Below are 16612 nucleotides of genomic sequence, written 5' to 3'. Positions count from 1 at the left end.
ATGCGTTTCATGAAGAGAAATGTCATAGTTCACTGCAAATGTATTTTAGTTAACGCATAATGATTGGTTTCCATGTAATGCAGTGCATTAGGTTTAAACGTGCACCATATTAAAGTATGCACATGTAGTTTGCTTATTCATATATAAAGTGTAATGAAGTTAATGCTTGTAATGTGATTTTAGAAGTGTGGGTTTAAACTGTATAAAGGCCTGATCGCATATACGTTTAAAGAGAATTGAATTGAATTGAATTGAAAAGACTCTTCTATAGCGCATGGCTACTCGAAAGCATCCCAGCGCTCAACAAAGGGTAACCCAAGGACAATAGGAATGCCATTGACTAGTCCAGAAGCGTGACTCTAAGTCCTTGGAAAGAGCCAAGTTTTCAACTTCTGCCGAAACACAAGTAGACAAGGCTCCTGGCGAAGGACCAGAAGAAGAGAGTTCCAAAGTTTGGATGCATTTAATGAAAAAAGACGGCCACCAGATCGAGATCTATTAATTCGAGGGACCACTGCCAAGTTCTGATCATTGGAGCGAAGATTTAGGGAGGATTTATAGGGAATGACCAAGTTTTTCAAAATGGGAGGGCCTTTCCCATGGAGGATTTTATGTGCCATACACAATGATTTAAAGAGGACCCGCTCTTTCACCGGAAGCCGGTGAAGAGTTTTGACAGCGGGTTTAGCTGATGTGTGGTGGTTGACGCCCATTAGAAGTCTTGCCGCCGCATTCTGAACGACTTGAAGTCGTTTAGTCGTAGAGGCTGGCGCTCCTAAATAGATGGCATTCCCATAATCTATCCTAGATAAAATCAAAGATTGTATTAGGATTTTTCTGGCCTTTTCCGGCAATTGTGGGAGGATTTTTCGCATGATTTTTAAAAGCCCAAAGCAGGTAGCAGCAATTTTTCTAGCCTGAGTTCTAAACGTTAGTTCAGCATCCAGCCAGAGCCCAAGGCTTTTGATTTCTGATTTAGGAATAGGGCCCGGCCCCATACACGAAGGCCAGAAGATCACATTATCAAAACTGGCCTGTCGTCCCAGCAACAGCAACTCTGTTTTTCCACCATTCAATCTGAGATGGGACTGGTCCATCCAACACGCCACAGCTTCTAAACAGTTGCACAGCAGCAGCGGAGACTGTCTAAACTGATTCAGGGAAAACACCAGCTGGGTGTCGTCGGCGTAACTCACCAACTGGACCCCGAAAGGGCCACTATTTCCACCAGAGGAGCCATATACACATCGAACAATGTGGGACTAAGGGAAGACCCCTGCAGAACCCCACACTGCAATGGAACCGGACCAGAGCAATAGTCATCCTCAAAGACCCTAAAGAATCTGTCCCCAAGGAAGGATTCCAGCCACTTAAGAGCCTTGCCCGTGATTCCCATATTGCTGAGACGGGAAACCAGAATATGATGGTTAACCGCGTCGAAGGCGGCGCTGAGGTCCAGGTGGATAATGGCTGCGCTGCCACCAGCATCCAGAATCCTCCTGGCCTCCTCCACCACGCTCAACAAGGCTGTTTCCGTTCCCTGTCCTTTCCTGAACCCAGTTTGCGATGGATGAAGCAAATTATTTGTTTCTAGGAAGGAAGCTAATTGTATATTGACAAATTTCTCAGTCAATTTACTGATGCCCGGTAGTAGGGAAATAGGGCGATAGTTGGAAAAGTCCCCTGGATCCAAACTGGGTTTCTTCAGCAAGGCCCTGACCATTGCTATCTTCCATTCTCTAGGCACCACAGCTGACTCCATAGAAGCATTCACCATGTTCACAATTGATTTGCTGATGGTGGGCAAAGCTGCGTTTAAAATACTCATCGGGGCAGGATCGCGCGGGGAGCCACTCTTTATAGCATTCAGCAAAGTAGGCAGAAGATCCTCCCTAAGAGGAGAGAAGGAGGAGAGCCAGGGATGATCCAATTGATCCTGAATAGCAGGTGACACTTGAAAGTCGATTGAAGATATTGGAGAAAGCGTATCAATGATCTTTTTAATCTTAGTGCTAAAAAAAGTCGCCAATTCTTCACATCGACTGCCTACTTCGTCCGAATCAGGCCGCGGGTCGGGAACTTTCATCAACGACTTTACTATTCTGGATATCTCCCTGGGAGCATTAGCGGAGGACTCAATTTTGCTAGCAAAGAAAGCAGATTTAGTGTTGGTCAGGGCGGTCTTATATTTCTTTAGAGCCGCTCTGTATCTGCTTTTCTTTTCACCACTAAACTCTCTCTTCCATTGCCTCTCTTCCCTTTCACACTCTTGTTTAAGAGCTCTCAGCTCCTGATTAAACCAAGGATGCTTGGTGAGGCCTTTCTTAATTGTTATCGTTTTTTTTGGCACCAGGCTGACCAAGGACCGCTCTATCCACAGGTTAAATTCCTGATTGGCTCTCTCTACGTCCGAATGGACTAAGGGTTCAGTGTGCTTCAGGATATTTACCCATTTAGAAAGGTCAAGCATGGACCAATGCCTAGCTAGCCCTCTATGAGGAGTTGAGGTGGAATTAGACCGAAACATCTTCCAACTAAAGGGAACCACCATATGGTCTGACCAGGGGACCGGGACAGGAACTTCAGTGATAAGGCCAGGAATGTTAAAAAAAATGGGGTCCAGGAGGTTGCCTTTCAAATGAGTAGGGTATGATACCTTTTGACTTAGGTCATAACTCCCCAGATCCTTTATGACTTCGGAAGCAACCGAGTCCGAGTGTTTATTAAAATGAAGATTAAAATCCCCCAGCACCATAAAATTAGAGACAGTAGTAGCTACATCCATCACTGTTTCAACCAGGTTTTCCTGAAAATGTCCCAAAGGGCCCGGGAGGCGATAGATCAAGAAACCTGAGAAGGAGGTAGCTGGAGAGGTTGTGATGACAAAGTGTACACTCTCACTATCCAAAATTGAGAGCTCAAGTAAGCGACATGTTATGTAATCCTTATAAATGATGGCAACCCCTCCCCCCGCCTTTACAACTCTAACCTTGTGCTGGATCAAATACCCAGGGGGCAATGACCGGACGATATCAGGGTCTGAGGTAGGACCCAACCAAGTTTCAGTAAGAAACAAGATATCCAGAGACTTGTCAAGAAGTAAGAAGGAAATCTCAGCAGCATGCTTAGGCAATGAACGGCAGTTCACTAGTGCCATTTTTAAGTCCAGTTCACATGGGCTTCTCACCTTGTCGCTCTCTGTAACCCCGAATGCACAATGAATACACGTGGATTGTCCACGGGCTAAATTTAGCGAATGGTAGCAAGTCGGAGGTACGTCACCCTTTAGTGATAATAGAGACTGACGTGAATAAACAATAGGCGGCATGCATACTGGGGCAGAGGGTCCAAGCCCTGAGCCCGACCGTGCACGAACGGGCGCAAACGGGCTTACCTCTGGCGCACCTCCGGCGCACATACGGCGCTCCCGCTGCGCTCGACCGCTGCGCGTATCCATGAGTTGTTTAAGTTGGCTGCCGACCTGGCCACCGGGGCGCTAGAGCGCTGACAAAAATGGCGCTCCAAAACGGAACTTCCTACCCCCCAATATGGCGGCAATGTCGGACTCTACCGGCCAAGGACCCGCTCTAAAAGCGGTGGGTGCAACGATTAGAGTGCAAGAAATGCGCAACTGGGGAGATAGCTCGGACACACAATGTCACAAATTAAAAACAGGGCAAAATACAAATGAAGTCCAACACAGATAGAAAAACGAAGGGGTAAGTGTAAAATACACCACAGCAAAGACTGTGCAGTAACAGCGTGCACAAGTAGCAAAAGCGCTTCCAGCACCCGAGGGTACCTTGTTCAGGCTGACCCACCTGTGCTTGGGATTTAAGTAGGCTTCCGACCTGGCCACCGGAGCGCTAGAGCGCTGACAAAAATGGCGCTCCAAAACGGAACTTCCTACCCCCCAATATGGCGGCAATGTCGGACTCTACCGGCCAAGGACCCGCTCTAAAAGCGGTGGGTGCAACGATTAGAGTGCAAGAAATGCGCAACATGGGAGATAGCTCGGACACACAATGCCACAAATTAAAAACAGGGCAAAATACAAATGAAGTCCAACACAGATAGAAAAACGAAGGGGTAAGTTTAAAATACACCACAGCAAAGACTGTGCAGTAACAGCGTGCACAAGTAGCAACAGCGCTTCCAGCACCCGAGGGTACCTTGTTCAGGCTGACCCACCTGTGCTTGGGATTTAAGTAGGCTGCCGACCTGGCCACCGGAGCGCTAGAGCGCTGACAAAAATGGCGCTCCAAAACGGAACTTCCTACCCCCCAATATGGTGGCAATGTCGGACTCTACCGGCCAAGGACCCGCTCTAAAAGCGGTGGGTGCAACGATTAGAGTGCAACAAATGCGCAACTGGGGAGATAGCTCGGACACACAATGCCACAAATTAAAAACAGGGCAAAATACAAATGAAGTCCAACACAGATAGAAAAACGAAGGGGTAAGTTTAAAATACACCACAGCAAAGACTGTGCAGTAACAGCGTGCACAAGTAGCAACAGCGCTTCCAGCACCCGAGGGTACCTTGAAAGGCCTGATCATTTCTTATGTTAGCTAAATGCTGTAGGCCGAAAATGATTTGCCTTGGTAAGGCTTTGGGATGTTGGAAAATCTTAGAGAAGTGGAAAGTTTCTCTTTCTCATGTTTCTGTTGCAGGTGCAAGGACACTTAGCTCGCTAAGGGAAACTAGGCCTCTGTTTTAGGAGTTAGGATGGTACGAGAAGCCAATATGGGAGTACACCGGAATTTAAGGATGATACTTTTGGCAGAGCAGGTGCCTGGGACCCAAGGTCAAATCCGTAGCTGCTACAGGTGTCAGTATTGAAAGGTGTGAGAGTATTGTCATGGGACACCCACTTACAGTTTATGTACCACATTCTGTTGAACTGTTGATGACAAGGACCAAAACACAGCACCTCACAAATAATCGATTAACACGCTATGAGCAAGTTATACTTGCCGCAGAAAATGTGACATTTAAGAGGTGTTCTGTTTTGAATCCGGCAACATTGATGCCTATTCCAAATGTAGATGGTGAATATTGTGAGGACCATCATTGGCTCGATGTGACTGAGCTATGCACCAAACCGAGACCAGACATTGTTGATGAACCGCTCCCTGACCCTGATGAAACTTTCTTTGTGGACGGTTCATGCTTAAGGGACAATGTTGGTCGATTAAGAGCAGCGTTTGCTGTATGTACCATCACTGGAGTTGTTGAAGCTGCTTGTTTATAGGGAGTACACTCCGCACAAGTAGCTGAAATCATTGCTTTGACCCGTGCCTGTTTCGCTGCTGATCAGATCCGGATAACGATTTACATTGACAGTCAGTACGGGTTTGGTGTGGTTCATGACTTCGAACAGCTGTGGTCACAGAGAGGTTTCATGGCATCTTCAGGTTCACCCATCAGAAATGGGGAATATGTGAGACAATTGTTGGAAGCATTACAGTGTCCCAAGGAAATTGCGGTTGTCAAATGTTCTGCTCACAGTAGAGGGATTTATTTTGTTTCACTGGGCAATAACTATGCAGACGAGGTTCCCCGGTTTTGTGCAGAACAAGGATGCATATTTCCAGGAGGTTATACTGGAGAAAGCCAAGAAAGAACCGAGCTCAGCATGATGTTAGCCATGGCAGACACTTGGGAGGAACTAAAACGATTGCAGGATGAGGTTACTGACCAAGAACGAGATGGCTGGATGAGGTCAGGATGTGAAAAGGGAGATGTGGATGTGTGGGTCTCGAGTGATGGTCGAGCTGTGTTGCAGGAAAGTCTGTTGAGCCCAATGGCAAGATTGATACATGGTGCAGTACATCTTGGCAGAGATGCAATGGTGCGAGTGTTTAGACAGACATAGTACAATCCAAAGTTTTGTGCTGTGCTGAAGCTGCATGTCAGAGGTGTGTCACGTGTCAACAGATGAATGCAGGAAAGAAGACTGCCGTAACTTTGAGTGACATTGGGAGGTCAGGAGGGCCTTTCAATAGAATGCAATTGGATTTCATTGAGATGCCAAAGTGTAATAGATCGAGGTACATCTTAGTCGTGGTGTGTGTCTTTTCAAGGTGGGTGGAGGCTTACCCGACAATAAGATGTGACACACTCACGGTAGCTAAATTGTTCTGGAGGGAGTTCATCCCGAGGTTCGGTTTTCCGACCTCTTTGTAATCAGATAGAGGGACACACTTCCACAGCGAGATCATAAAATTGCTCTGTGCTGCCTTGAATGTGGATCAGAGGTTACATTGCAGCTACCGACCAGAGGCTTCTGGTATTGTGGAACAGGTTAATGGAACTTTGAAAGCACGAATGGCAAAAGTGTGCTCTGCGACATCTCTGAAATGGTCTGATGCACTGCCCTTGGTCCTCATGAGCCTTTATAGTGTTCCAGATAGAAGAACGGGGTTGTCACCTCAAGAGATTCTGATGGGGAGGGCAATGCGATTACCAGTGATACCTGCTACTGCTCTAATTAGCATCACTGATGACTTAATTCTCGACTACTGTAAGGGACTGGCTGACGTAGTCCATTCTGTGTCTCAGCAGGTACAAGCAGCAACTGTTCCAGCCACAAGTGACCTGTGCCACGACTTGTGCCCGGGAGATTCGGTGCTTGTTCGAAAACACGTGAGAAAAAGTTGCCTGGATGTCCGTTGGCGTGGCCCATACCAGGTAATACTGGTCACGAACATGGCAGTGAAGTGTGGAGGGCTGCCGAACTGGGTGCACGCCTCCCATACCCGCAGAGTTCCAGCACCCTTGGAAGAAACAGCACCTCTCTTAAATGAAAATCCAGCTGAGGTGGCAGGGCCATCTGAGAGGGCAAGTCAAGCTGTGAGGGTTGCTGACGTAGTTGGTTGTGCACTGGATTGAGCTGAACGGGGTGGTGTCAATCAGAGCCCCGAATTTGACTAGGACGGAGAAAGCATTGCTGTGGGTGGAGTAGAGTCAAATTCAGTTGAAGAAGGAAGTAGTGCACAGAGTACCCAGAGGGAGAGCGGAAGTGCCACAAGAGCAGAAGAGGTTTGGCCCGTGAGCCAGAGGCGGCTGAAACTGAGGTTGGCACCTGAAAGAGATCTTGCCCCAGTTTCTGAAACATCTGAATCTGAACAGAGTGACGAAGAGCAAGCTCGAGGGGCTTTGAGAAGATCTCGAAGACAAAGAGTGCCGTGTCAAAGATACGCCTCACAGGAGTGGACATACGCTTTGACTGATGCCAGGAGTGGTGAGCTCTGGGAGGCTGAAGTCCTTGACGCTGGTCAGCGAATTCCCGAATCTGAAAGTGGATGTTTTGTTGTTGGTTCCGGGAGTGGAGATCGAAGGAATACTGACTCTCTCTATTCCGAATCCTCCACGTCTATGCAAAATTCGTGAACTAATTCTGGAGAAGCTGGTTTTTCCAACCTTTGGTTATGTACCACCGCATCAGGAATTAGTATGGCTTCGTCTTGAACTTTTGCAGCATGTGTTAGAGATTCTGAGAGCTGATCTTATTTTGGACTAAAGGTGAACTTTGTTGTAAATAAAAGTCTAAAGGAAGATAACCTAGGCCCGAGTGGAAGAATAATAACTTAGGGGCTTTCCGTCAAGACGACGAAGGAGGGCTAGGGAAGTCTTTTTGTGGACTTGTAAATAAGGAACTGAAAATTGCAAGGGGATTTCTAGCTCTTGAAGTATTGTTCGAACTGGTTAGCAAATGACATCCGGAGGAGGAAAGAGACTCTTAACTGTTGTTGTTGAACCCAAGAACTTTGAGAACTTTGCCGAGATCATGGATGCTGGAAATACTCATTGTAGAACCAAATTAGTAGTAGGTACACTTATAGGGTTAGTGATAGTCTCTATAATCGTAATAGTTGTAGCCTCATATATCGTTTCACATGATCAGGAAGTGGAGGTACAGGGAACACCCACACCTACCACTTCTAGCAAAAAGGAGGTCAGTATAGGAGCTAAAAGAGCTATACTAATCGAAGAGAGTCGTAGATTTCACATAGATTTGTCTAGAAGTGATTTTAAGCTTAATGCTTATGCGAAGCTGCTATATGAATATGTGGATGTGATAGATGCGATAGACTGTTACATGTGCATGCAGCTACCTGTCTCAGTGGACGAGGGTATCTGATATCATCATCTTCCACTGACGTATGGAATTGCTTGTAGTCTGTTGCTTAGTATCTTCTATGACAGAGGTCAGTTTGAGTATTTCTTTTCCAATTACGATGCAGTGCTTCCTGGGGTTCCAGCTTACAAGCATTTGAATAAGTATGATTATTACAAGTCAGAGGACAGACTCCGGAAGTATTTCATACCGTCTTTGGAACTGGATACGGCTTATGCTCATTGGCATGATATGACCTGTCCATTGTCAGATGTAGAGAAGAAATTTATAGATCAGGTAGAAGATAGATATAGAAAACTAACTCAAACACGATATACAGGAGACAGTCCAGTAGATTGGACTGATGAGGAAAGATTACACAGATCCAAAGGGAGTTATGGTCCCATAGCATTGGACAAGGAACCGAGGGGGAAGCTGTGTGTGAGTCGTTATCAGACCTACTATGAAAAGGTTCCGGTAGGACAGAGTACGTGTGATCATGTTTTCACCATGGAAGATTCTGCTCAGAACTTCCAGCAAGGCTCAGTGCAAGTGATTCCAACCGTTTATTATGTGTGCGGAATGAATGCCTATGTCAGGTTGCCTGCGAATTGGTATGGTACATGTTATTTGGGAATTATCTTTCCGAAAATCTACCATGCAGAAGATTTGGAGCTTTTGGAGACTGGACAGCATTCAAGAGCAAGCAGAGACGCGAGTGCAGGAATTGTGATTGGAGACATCTTTGGAGCAATGATACAGAGTATGGGTGTGGTCTTGAATGATGTAAAGATCAGGATATTGGCGACTGTTATTGATGAGTTGTCAATGAATACAGCAGTCATTGATACTTGTGAATGGAGAGATGTTATCGATAAGGACGATGGTTTTGCAGAACCGCCTTGCTTTAGATGCGTCATTAGCAAAAGAGGGCGGAGTCTGTAAATTATTGAAAGTTCAGGAATGTTGTATGTATATTCCAGACAACAGCAAGGATCTGGAGAGATATATCGAAAACATTACTACGATCCATCATGAGATAGAGGGTCTGACAAACGAGGGGGTGTGGTAAAAGATCGCTAAAGGATTTGGTCGAGTGGAAGTTGGTTCGCCATTTTGGGAAAAGGGTTCCTTGGCTTTGTGCTAAAACCCCTTACAATTGTTGTGGTTTGTGTGGTTTGCTTGTGGGTATTCATCAGAGCTTTCAGAGGAAACAGAGTCGAGAGAGCTCTCATAGCGAGTGAAATGCGAATGGCCAGACTGCAGGACAGTCAATATCAGAACCTTAAGAATAGGGAGACACTCCAACGGGGAAGGATGGCAACAAGTACTGTTTAGGTCGGTTCTTTCTCCAAGGGAGTTGTGAAATGGTATGATGACATTTGTCATCAAAGGGGGGAACTGATAGAGCGCCACGTTATTCAGAAAATTGTAGGGGTGCATCATATTCACTGTTAGTCCGCACCCACATATTAATCGAAATTGTATCAAAGTGTGACTTAGAAATGTATCACTCAAATCTGCTTATGATCAGACATGTAAACATGCTTTTCATGAAGAGAAATGTCATAGTTCACTGCAAATGTATTTTAGTTAACGCATAATGATTTGTTTCCATGTAATGCAGTGCATTAGGTTTAAACGTGCACCATATTAAAGTCTGCACATGTAATTTGCTTATTCATATTTAAAGTGTAATGAAGTTAATGCTTGTAATGTGATTTTAGAAGTGTGGGTTTAAACTGTTTAAAGGCCTGATCGCATATACGTTTAAAGAGAAAGACATGTTCATTTCTTATGTTAGCTAAATGCTGTAGGCCGAAAATGATTTCCCTTGGTAAGGCTTTTGGGTTTTAGGATGTTAGACAATCTTAGAAAAGTGGAAAGTTTCTTGTTCTCATGTTTCTGTTGCGGGTGCAAGGACACTTAGCTCGTTAAGGGAAATGAGGTATTTGTTTTAGGAGTTAGGATGGTACGAGAAGCCAATATGGGAGTACACCGGAATTTAAGGATGATACTTTCGGCAGAGCAGGTGCCTGGGACCCAAGGTCAAGATAACCGTCGCTGGATGGGATACAAGTTTCACTGGAAAAGTACTGGAAGAAGACCTGGCTGAAGAGGTGTGTCGGAGGGCGTGTTCTATATTTTTGGGATTTTGAATTAGGGACAGTGCCCCGTTCGTTGAGCAGTTGAGGCTTAGATGGGAAGCTAGAAGGAGTATCTTAGAGTGAGCTCTGACTAAGTGAGTGTACTTCTAAGAAAGTCTTCACTTCTGACACCTTTTTACTCTCTTGCCTGGAAGGAAAAATGCTAAGTAGGGATGCCACCTTAGAGATAGAGTAGGATAGACTAACTGATTTTCTTTTAGGCTAATGACTTCAAATATAGAGACTGGAGTAATTATCGCATTTCTAATGTTATTGGAATTGATTATTCTTCTTATTCTAAATCGGATGAGACTCCTGCATAGGATTTCTTTTGTATTAGTGCCCATTTATCTTCTTCATCTTGTGCTGAGGTGCTTGTATGTCCAATTATTCTTGGTTGTAATAAATTCCTAAAATTTGAAGATTTGGAGTCAGTGGTCCTTTAGAGATTAAACTCAATTTATTGATTATGTGTTAAAATTTTGATTTCCTCCCCTCTACACTATTTAGCAGATAAAAAGATCCTGGTGACCTGAGAGGATTCTTGGTTATGGTAAGGTAGATAAGAATCTGGTGGCATCAAGAGTGTCATTAGAGTAGAGGAGAAGAAATTCAGTTTTAGTCCGATTCAATTTTAGGAAGAAAGTACCTATTAAATGTATTAATTTTTTCCGAAATGTCTTCAAGTTTGAAAGAATGAATCGCTGCAACATGAATTTATCTAGGACGGCAAAGGGAATATTTGTAAGTAGGGATACAGTTGACATGTTTTCCCTTCTTGAATGGACCACAGGCTTTTGTGAAAGGTAATTCTTTGACTTTTGGTAATGTCATTAGACAGGAAACAATCTAGCAGCTGACTGTTTAAATAGTTTTTAACTCATACATATGGAGACATAAATATTAAACACTTGTTTGTGCTTCCTAATCCCTTGGTCTTGTCGAAATAAATTCTGGGGGTGGGGGATTGTTTTTTATGAAGCTCTTTTTATTGTTTTTAAGCCACACTTCTACACGCTTCTTAAAATCTCTGCTCCTACATTGATACTCTTGCAATGCTTTGCAGTTTTCACATGTAATTTAATCAAATAACTTTACAACTTTCTGATCTCTTACCTCATATTTCTGACAGCATGATTGTAATCTATTGTTGTGTGATGAGGGAAATGTTGTTAGTCCCTTTGGCAATGCAATTGAGTCCCGTGAATCGAGGAGTGTACTAGTTATCCGGCTATAGTAGAGCCTTAAAAGTCTATTAGTTTTAAACATCCAAATGACATCCAGCAGGGCCCTACCCACAATCGGTCTCTCCATGTAAAGCCTGCATTTGCCAGGTGTTATTTCTGACAGTAAGTTTGGTGATGGAAAAATGCATTATGTAATACACATTAAATTACTTCGGCATTCATTGGCCAACTATAAAGGGTAAAAGAAAGTACCTTTTCATCTTCATATTGGTGAGTGGCCAGCTCCAACACACATTTGTTCACAGTGCCAGTTTCAGTGTGTATATTGTAGAACTATGGCACACACCCAATCTCCATGTTGAAGTTAGAGGAAAAGATTGATTGGGAATTGAGAACATACTTGGTGTTTCTTTGTTCTTCTTTCACCCACATCTTCATTGTTTTTATGTCGAAAATTGAAATTAACTCTTTCCTTAGACCTTTTTTTGGGCACCAGGAAGTACCACAAATAAACATCCTTTTTCCTGAGATACTTGGGTAGTCTTTTAATTGCCAGCTCTAATTATAAAATGCAGATTCCCGTAATGAGTTGTCCAGATGATATTCTTTGGACCTTGTGGGTAGGAGGTTTGGAAGTGTTTATTTGAACTTCAAAGTGCAGCCACATCGCATAACTGACAATATCCATTTATCATGTTGTCTATTTATTTTTCTGACTCACCAAGTAATTTGCAATGTTCCCCCTTGTGGGAGACAAAAATTGGCAAAAGTGGGATGGTAAAATCAATTTTTCATCACAGTTTTGGCCTTACCTGTCGAGGCTAATTATTTTGTCATCCTTTCTAACTGGATTCCATTGTAATTGCTGACTACTTGGGTACTACCTCAAGAACTGTCAAGCACATTGGGAGTGGCAGTTCTTTTCTAAGAACCCTTTAATAAGACTTAAGATACACCCTTCTGTTTTCTTTCAAGCTCAACACCTTTAAAGCTCAGCATATGTTTGGTGGTAGCTGAAAAGGGCCGATTCCCAATGTCCTACTGTGTCTCTGGTTTCAGATACCTTCCTCAACTGGGAAGAATGCCTCATTGACATCCCATTGTAACAGTTGTACGCTGACAGGTCAGCCATATCATCTATAGCACTGGATTCCCTGGTTTGATACAGCATACCTGCATTCACCACAACCATAAAGTCTTACCTTTGTGCCTGAGAACATCAGTTATGAACCTTTGTAAAGATTCCCATCAAAGTTGATCTATCTTCCCATATGTACCATACAATTAAATACTTTCATACAGTCATGGTCCGTGCAGCAGGTAACAGTGGTGGGCCGAGTTGGGGGGATTTCGAGGGACGATGCTGAGGGAAAATTAAATATTTATTTAATTTTTGCCTCAGCATCGTCCCTCAAAATGCCCCCCAACGCTGCCCCACCGCTGTTACCTGCACAGACCGCGGCTGCTCTCATGGTCATAGATGATGTAATTCAAATTTTCCATCCCACTGTAGGGCACATTTATAAAATATTCACACAGCGCAGGAAGCCACCTTGCTGTGCTGTGTGATATAGAAAGGGAAGGTGTGCGCTGTATTAAAGTTTATACAGCACATGTCTGTATTTTCCCTGCACTGGCGCACAATGTGCTGCCTAGCGCGAACGCAGGCACCCTTGTACCATGGTGCACGGGTGCCTGCGTTGTAAGCAAGATTGTTGTTATGCTGGAAGGGACACCTTCTTGCATAAAACAGTCCTTTAAGCCATTTTCCTTGTTCTATGTGTGCATGCAGAATGCAGCACACATAGAAAGAGAAACAAACAAAGAGAAATAAAGATATTTCCCCTCGTTACACCTCACCTGGGGAGGGAGGGCATTTGATGCATTCCCAGGTCCACCAGTAATGATAAATATGGGAATATGCCAAGATCCATAGGTGGACGTGGGAACACCCATGCTTCACCCATGGAATGCCCCCCTGGGACAAAATAATGCAATGCAGAGATTTGCGCTACTTTACTCTAGATTTATCAAGCTACTTAAGGCCACGTAAGGTGACCTTGCATGGCTTAATAAATCTTACTTAGTAGTTGCGTTGCCCTTGCGCACCATTACTTGGCGCAGAGGCGACACAACTGCATTGTAAATATGTCCATGTCTCTATCATAGAACTTTCCTTGTCAGATGCACTGAGAGAATGATGTATATGTGAGGTATCCAGGCACTATTGCTAAATCTGCCTGAGGGTCCATGGTAAGAAAAAATAAGCCCTTTCCCAAAGTTTTCTATAAAATGTGATGTATTACTGCTTTTATTTGGGATGGAGGGAGCTATATATCAATTACTGGTTCTGGCTAATGTATCTATGTAATATTTAAATATTGCATATCTAGCCAAAAACTAGCAGCACATTAAACAGGATCAACAGTAAAAATACAGTTAAAGCAAACACAACTCAGGGATGGAATACAGGCCCAGGAAAGGAAGAATGGAGGGAGTACAGTGAAGGCTGCTGTACATCTGTGTGTATGAGAAGGTATACGCTGGATTACCGGGAGAGAAAGCAGTTGGGATACAAGGGGTAGCGCTGGCATGGGCTGGAACACGGTTGTGAAGGGCTAACTGATGCATGCATGATGTTTATACTGTTATTATCGAAGTTGATACATCACAATGTCGATTAACCACTGTAGCCATAGTCTTCTATGTTTATAGAACATGAGTGCGGTAATTCTGTGTATTATATGATACTGGGTAGAAGCATGCATACTAAACACATGCTGTAATGACAATGATATCCACTTTTCTATGCTACACCATTTGAAATGAATAAAAATCATTACAACAAAAAACCTAGCATAGATACAGTCAATGACTGATTAGAAGGGAAGCTCCATTCTGAGAGTGGAGGTGGCCATTACTTTTTTGAGATGTAGCTTTCTTTTAAAATTGAAGACTATTGGGGTCTCAATGATACAGCTTTTTATTAAGACAACCAGCCTTCATTCACAATGTAAGGATGCATTCAATGAGAAGATTAGCATTTATTGTGCACAGTAACCATACATTGTAGAATACTAATCAATAAACGAAGACCGCTGAGCCAGATGTGGCATACGATTGTGGATTGTTACTGGCATCCCAAACCTCTAAAAGGAAGCAAGTGAAGGCCTAAAACGTTCCACCAAAACTGAAGGAATTAGGTGTGTCTGAGAATAATACCCATTTTTCCTTCACAGATGGTCAAAACAATCTGAGGCTGAGTGTTAGAAATGGGATCTCTAGTTGGCAGAGGTATGCACCCTGTGCAAGTAGGAACTCACACTCTTGTCAGGGTAAGTGTCGTACACACCAAAGTTCACCTGTGCTAACCATCTAGTAGCTTGGCAGTCAGGCAAAAGTAAAGGGGCAATATGTAAAATATTTCTTCATACACATACACACACAGTAACACAGTGAAACCACCACAAAAGTACTCTACAACACTTTAGAAAAATTGCCAATATTTATCAGAGTAAAATAAGATCATAGCAACAAACACCAAAGATACACAAGTCAAGATATGAATTTTTTTAAATTAAATCAAAATTCCAGTGTTTAGAAGGCTATAGCTTTAACTGGGGCAATCTGGCCACGCCCAGTAACTTTGCGGTGAGGGGCAACAAGGTATTTAGGTCCTGTGGAATCGGAGCTTAACTTAAATGAATGAGACTGATGGTCCTCGGGAAGAAAGTGGAGTAAAACCTGGTACTGCATGCGGCCGAAGTTGGCACAGGCATGCCGTGTGGACGGGCGAGTGAAGCGCTGTGTGCGTAGAACAGCCAGAAGTGCTTCCGATTCCACGGGACCTAAATACCTTGTTAACACTCCCCGTTTACCTTGATGCAGAAATCCCATTTGGATGCTTCCCAAAGTAGTCGCCAACCAGCTGATTATACTTAAACCCTTCTGGATTGATTCATCACTACCTGAACAGCACTATACTGAATTAAGTAACCGTGTCCTGATGAGGACCTGGAATCGAACAGGTCAAAACGCCGTCGACTACTCAGCATACATTTTAGCATCATTGTGGTCTACCTAAACAGTCAAAACAAAATATTCAACTTGTATATATTTCCTTTTGTATCGTTGACCACCAAAAACTTCTTTGTATTTTGCCTTGCGCCGTCCACGCTGTTTTCACTCCCTTGTGTCACTGCGACGTTCACCTTCACTAGCATGTTCAGTGCATTCTTGTGTGTTTCGGTTACTTGTGCATAAAATGTTTTGTAGTGCTGATATAACTTCTTACTAATAAGAAACTACCTTCTACCAAATCCTGTTGTGATCTCTCTTTCTTCCCCTCTCTGAGAGATTTATACTCTCCACGCATCTGCCCTCCTAAATGATTACCAGTTGAGACGTTGTATTCGAGGTTGCAGATGAGGCGTTGGTTCCTTAAGGCAGGGTCGTTGAAGTTTTTTCAGCTCTGGGACAATGCGTTGCACAGAGGAGGTGATGCATCAGTTTCAGGGGCATGAGGCATCGAGGCGGTGTTGATGTCAAGAGGACAGCGTTGGTGCAGGCAGCAACCATGCGTTGATTTCGCAGAAGGTGCCGGTTTCGACTGACACTTGGCATCACGGAGTGAATTTTCTTAATTTGTGGCCCCAAATTCACCTCCAAGGGGCCAGGACTGGGTTTGGCACCACTTGGCAGGCCAGAACTCACAGCAGAGGAGCCCAGGTGCTGGTTACAAAATGCATGTGAAGTCTTTGATGTCCCAGAAATTTCAGCAACAGAAGGCAAGATCAGTCAAGGCCTAGGAGAACATTTAGAAAGCAGGATGAAAAAAATGTAGTCCTCTAACTGCCAGGCAAGAAGCAACAGGCAGCAGGACAACACAGAAAAGTAAGCAGCAAAGTGGCAGTCTCTCCCAGCATCACAACTGCTTTTTTTCCTGGCAAAATGTCCTCAGTCCAGAAGTGTTCTAAGCATATGGTGTCAGAGGTCTAGTACTTATATCCATTTTGGCCTTTGAAGTAGGGAAGGCCTTTTTAGTGCACAGGCCCCTGCCTTTACTGGCTCTGGCTCCAGACACGCTACATTGGGGTATGCAGCTCTTTGTGTGGGGCCAGGCACAGCCCTGTCCAGTTGCAAGTGTCAACTCCTC

This window comes from Triturus cristatus, chromosome 3_1 (assembly GCF_964204655.1).
Source record: "Triturus cristatus chromosome 3_1, aTriCri1.1, whole genome shotgun sequence".
Taxonomy (NCBI): Eukaryota; Metazoa; Chordata; class Amphibia; order Caudata; family Salamandridae; genus Triturus; species Triturus cristatus.
Note: the sequence above shows the minus strand (reverse complement) of the source record.